The following is a 6416-nucleotide window of genomic DNA, read 5'->3' as shown; positions in this document are numbered from 1 at the left end:
TAGTAATAAATAAGTTAAATTAAATTAATTATATNTATAATTAAATTAACTTATTAATTAACTTAATTAAATAATATATATTATATATATATATATATATATATATATATATATATATATATATGTTTCTTATATGTCACTTATGAATCATCCTATATTTGATAATATCATGATAATGATACGTGCCTCTGATTGATATCTTAATGATGGATCTCGCTGCATAAAAATTGCGTTTTACATGAAAAATGTTTTCTAGCACGAGATAACTTCTTGATACATGTAAAAGATCGCGATCGTTAATACGCATTAGGAACAAAACTTTGATGTATATGTATATAAGAGACACTGACTGATTATTATTTAAAAAAAAATGTAAAATTGAACATATCACATATTGATGTAACAGTAAATTTTGTCACATTAATAATTAACACTGTTAAACAAACGGTTTAATTATGCAATTTTTTTCAATCGCAACTTAACATTTATTTTATTCGTTCAAGCGTCATTTTGTGCACTCAGGCATTTTTCTTTCTTAATATAGTCAGCTTAATGAAAACTTTTGAAGCAACAGAGCGGAAGATCAGGATTATCGATATTGACCTATTTATGTTATTATAATCAGGAAAATAAACAACTCGACTTGATAGAAATCCAATTAAAATTTCTAAATATAGTTATTTAGAAACTTACAATAATTTTATAAATCAAGTTCACATTTCTTAAAAGGGGACAAGAGATTCATATGGTAACGTTAAAGATGAAAGCGACTATATTTCAGTAAAAGAAGTAATGGACATTCACTTCTTTAAAATTCATGGAATCATGAGAAAAATCGAAAAATCGAAATTTTCAATGACACACAGAAATTTTATTATTTTCAAATATATAATATTTTCAAAAAATTTTGTATTACAAGTTAATTTTTTATTTTTCAAATATATATAATATATATAATAAAAATAACAAAACGGAGAATTATGCCCATTTATGTTTTTTTCACTGAAATAAATTTTCGCAAATTTCGCTTTCAATTTAATCATCGAAATCTCTTGTCTCTTCTTAAGACAAAGTTGAATTGCTTTAGTGAGCACCAAATTTGTTATTTCGTAGAAATTTATATCATAACATTTCCGTATTACCATTACTTATCATGAGAGTGATTTATCGCGCGATTTTTCTCGAAATTTTCTCTGAAATTTTCAGACTTTTATTGAATTTCTCTGAAAATATTAAACGTGCATTTCGATTTGGGATGAGTTCCACTTGACGCTCAGAATCATTTCATCTTTGTTATTTCAAATATTAAACAAACAAATTTAGAATTTGCAAGTGCTATGGAACGTAATGTTGTCAGAGACAAAAATTAAAGATTATTTATATTGACCGTAATCTGTAAGAATTGATCAATCATAATCGATTATTTCCCTCTCATTCGACTGTGATTGGTCTATTCTTACAGATTACAGCTAGTATAAATGATTCTTTATGTAAATGGAAAGAATAAAATGATAGTTCGTAGTTGTTTAATAGTGATGGCATCAGTAAGTTTTATTAGGTAGGTTAAATAAAATAAAAATCTCTATAATAAGAATATAGATACCACATGTTTAATTTTTGATTGATAAATAAATATATAATATAATTTGATTGATAAATAAATCCGGACTTAAAAATGCAACTGAACTACTACAGTGGTATGGATATCACAACTTATATTAATAAGCAATTTAATAATTTGATGCTCAATCATTCTCAGACATCCCATTAGAGAGATGTTAATGTGCTGAAAATCTGTAAATAAATTTAATGTGGAAAATATTATTTCAGTCGGAGATCGAACTCGAATCTCTTGCATTCTATATGAGCGTTCTAAACTTTTAGACCATCTTAGTAATATTCTTCGAGGCCTTAGTAATATTCTTCGTAGTAATTAGTATATGTGTGAAAACAAATATCTTCATTTCAGGCGACATAATATATTGGGTTGTCCGGAAAGTTCGTGCCGCGAAAGATTTAAATTTAATAAATGTATACTAAAATTTAAATCTTCTGCGTTTCAATTTTCCTTCAAAATTGGAACGAACTTTTCGGACAACCCAATAATAAGAATCTTATTGTAACTACATATGAATACATAATCAATAGGAAATAAAGTTCATAACGGTCACAGCTCCTGCTCCTTTTAATAATGATGATTAAACACATCATACTAAGTAAATGCAATTTAATGCATATAATGTATTTTTAGAATATAACTTTAAATTTTAATATATTTTGCTTCTTTCGGGAAGCTGCGGATAATGCTCTTGTGCCACTGAATGTACCGATTATTTTATTTTCAAACAATTATTTTACATCCGATATCGAAAATGTCATGTAAAAATATCGCCAGTCAAGAAAGATAGCTACATTAATGATATCAATTATTCGTATCGCTTACGATTTATATCAACAGATTTATCATTAATTCCGTTAACAAAAAAAAAGTTTTTATTGTTAATATCCTCAATATCAAACACGTCACCCTACATATATTCAACGATTAGTTGCGGGCGTAACGAATAAATTGTGTTCAATTGCGATCACACCGTGTGCGTTGCGCAATGACCGTGACATTAACTTTGTCATTGTACTGCGCTTAATTGCGCTGTAATGCTCTATTACCTATTCACAGTAACGTATGCACGCTGACTTCTGATCTAGCTTCTAGCTTAGATCGTTTTTTTAAGAGTTTTTAGTTATTCAATTGTGTATTCATATTTGCGATCTTAAAAAAGTTTATTCTTCTTTTGTGAAATTTCGCAAATGAATGACAGTTTTTTTCTTTTTATTCTAAAACTGTTTTATTCTAAAAACTGTTATCAATATTAGAGAATCAATATAAGAGAAAATATTTGTATATATAGGGTGTTTTATTTTAATCTTCCCAGGCGAAATTCGAGAAAAAGACGTGGGATTGAAAAAAGTTTCAGACAAAAGTTATGTAACTTCGAGGAAAATACAAGATGGTATATCACATGGGTATTTGATCTTGAATATCAAAGTTAGAGCAAGGACATTTTGAATTTTTTAAATGGAACCCGCGATTTTTCATTGCATATTCTTATATAATACCATACCTCGAGAGAGAAAAATATTCAATGAAAAAATATTTTATTACAGTGTTTTGAAAAGTGTTTTCAAAACAAACTATAAGAATACGTGAAAAATGGAGGGTTCTATTTAAGAAATTCAAAATGCTCTTCCCCGATCTCGAACAGATCAAATTAAAATCAAATTAATGGTATATATTATCTTATGATCTATGTCCTACTCAAAGTCACATAACTTTTGTCTGAAACTTTTTTAATGTGTGAATTTGGAAAGTTCTATGAATTATGATCAAAATATTTTTAAAATATTAACTACAGTAAATCTTTTTATAATTGTAAACTTACATTTAAATAAAAAAATAAGTATTATTTATATCCAGTTTAATTTAAATACTTATTTAAAATATATATTTAAATACTTATTTTAATATATCTGAAAAGAAACATAATTTTAAGGAGGAAAAAAAAAAGATTTGAAGTCTTTTAAAAGAAATGTATTTTATGAAATAAAAATTTTTTACCAAAATTGTTTTGTTTCTTTTCGTATTAGGATTTTCCACTCAAAATAATCTTAGTAACACGTTCTTAAAAGGTATTAGTTGCAAGCCATCCTACATATAAGTACATACATAATTTGATCTCTAACTGCTAATGTGGAAATTTATAACAAATTCGTAAATTCAAAATTGTATCATATTATTATTAGGTACTATTGAGAAATTTGATGGCTTTCCTGGATTATCGTTAACGTTCGTCGCAATGAGATAGCTGTGTAATGTAATCGATCGTTTTGAAATAACGTCTAGACGGATAGGAAACGAGGACTGGCTCGAATTTCCGATGGTGCGATCGATCGCAATTGACTTCCGTTTTTCTTTCGTTAGTTTTGTTGAGGTTATTCGATGAATCCAAGATAACTTCGCTAAAGGCGAAGATTCGAAACACAATTGAGTTTCTTTTATTTTTCATGTTTCTTAAGGGAATGCTGGAGCGACAGCAATTACCATGAATTACAGTGCAACCAAAAAGTTGACTTTACGGATTGCAAAGTTTTTTTACAGAATTAAAATATGCACAAATAGAAATTCATTTACTTTGATATAAATGTCACCTGAGGTTAAAATTTAATATAAGTTTTAATATAAGTTTTAATATAAGTTTTATAAATTATATTTCATATGAATAGTATATAGAATAAGTATCCAACGGATCTCAGATTATATTTAAACGAACAATATTGAGTTTGTATAACTGCAAAGAACTTAGAAAAAAATATTTTAGGCTGAACGTTTATATATATATATATATATTTATTGTTAGCAAAGATTTGACGAATCTCTAAATGTATAATCCTTTCTTAGGTTTATACAATCAGGAGTTGAAGACCTTCGAGGAGACGTCGCTCTTTGCTCTTTAAGGCCGATGCAATGTATAGTTCGAGTAAGGTTACGCGACGATCAAATTTAGCCGATTATTCTCGCGATGAAAAAAAAAAACGGCATGAGAAGAAGACAGAAAGGAGGCGGATAAAACAAGAAAAAAAAGCATGAAAGAGAATGAGAAAAAATGCGGAATGAGACAATGAACAAGAAATATCAAGCTAGTTATATACATGAAATGTCATATTTAGATCAATAATTTTTTAATAACTACCAATATAAAAAAACATTATATATTACGCGTTTAAAGTTGAAATTTAAAAAATCGACGTAATTATAACTATTAAACTTTGAATTAAGCTTTAAAACATCATATTGGCTTCATTCTAAATGTTTAAATTTTGACTTTAACTTCATAATCAATAGCGATCCAAAAAAACAAATGTTTGATACAAAGTGTTAAAAAAATTAGTCTAATGAGCGTTCGGTGTTTATCTACTAAAGAACAAGGAATTTATTAATACAATTTATTCCTGCAATTGTAAAAAATCATTTTGGAAAATACATATATGCATTTCTGTAATTTTTCCATGACGAATCCGAATCTATTGGCCAGCAGATATTATTACGTTTCAAAGTTATTATAATCTGAACATACCAAAAAATGATCTTTTAAGTTAGAATATCTCAAAATCCTGACATGCTAAACAATTTCTGTGACCAGATTTGAATTCGTCAGCACAAAAAATTAGGTCGGAAATATCATTCTTACATCTCAGTGGACTTTCCAAGTCGAGAGACTTTCAAAGTCTCATTTTGCAGACGTATTCTTGCGTATTCCTTCGACTCTTAATATGACATGTATTTAATAAACTTTGTTTTTCAATGTCCACATATAGAAGTCTAAAAGTTAGATCTGTTGATCTTGAAGGCTGAAGAAATATCTTTCTGAACAATTCACTTTCCTTTCGGAATAATGTTTGTTTAATCAATATCGTACTTGTCTTCATCGAATGAAATATTACTTAGAGTATATTACAGATTTTATATTTTTGCTGTAATTTTTAAGTACAACAATGACTTATACTGTCAGAGTTCGTACGGAAAATCTGGAGATACCCTGTAGTGTACATATATAAAATTTATATACAGTTTTACATGAATATAAAATTAAAAAAATTAAATAATTTACTATTTTCTACGAGGCCTCATAAATTTTTTACTAGAAACATGCAAACGTCTCGCAGGAATTGAAGCGTATTAAAGAAATTATCTCTAGCTCTAATGTTATGCAATATTCATGATTATCGGAGAACATGGCTACATAAGAATCATAAAAACTGACGCTTTCAGAATATGACATTTCACATACGGCGAACCGACGAAATATGATATGAATAGAACGCAAACAAAGAAGAAACCAAAGTTTCTGAAGTGGACTTAGAAAGAGGTATTATCGAGGATGCTTATCTAATGCAATTACCTCTCGTTGCCATCGTTGATATCCTTGGGCACTTTAATTACGTAGTACATGTGGCCGCCGTGGGTGGTCGTCATTTTTCGATTACGTCTAACAACATTTGACAGTCCGGCAACCTCTACCTACAAGACGAGAGATCTCGCCTTTTCTCCTTCAATCTCTCACGTTTTACCGAGTGCAAAATTGACCCTCATACATTCCATCGTGCTCTCATCCTTATGAAAAATTCGAGGCTCTAACCAAAAGATCGACCAAAATGTCCCTGTCTCGCCTTCGAAAAAGAACTTGACTAATTTCTTCGCGCGAGCGAACTTGAACAGCAACGTAAGACTTTATTTTTAAGCTCGTTTGCAACATCTGTTCTTCCTCTAACTCTTTCTAATGTTCTCCTCCCCTCTTCCCTTCTCACTCTCTCACTCTCTCTCTCTCTCTCTCTCTCTCTCTCTCTCTCTCTCTCTCTCG

The 6416-nt window shown here is 28.9% G+C and overlaps 1 protein-coding gene across 1 annotated transcript in view; it reads right to left on the bottom strand.

Moving 5' to 3' along the window:
• The window catches only part of LOC105621382, a 40768-nt gene that overhangs the window by 2217 nt on the left and 32135 nt on the right, over positions 1-6416 (bottom strand). The window lies entirely within an intron of this gene.

This window comes from Atta cephalotes (genome assembly GCF_000143395.1).
Source record: "Atta cephalotes unplaced genomic scaffold scaffold00033, whole genome shotgun sequence".
Taxonomy (NCBI): Eukaryota; Metazoa; Arthropoda; class Insecta; order Hymenoptera; family Formicidae; genus Atta; species Atta cephalotes.
Note: the sequence above shows the minus strand (reverse complement) of the source record. Positions and strands in the feature narration are given on the sequence as shown.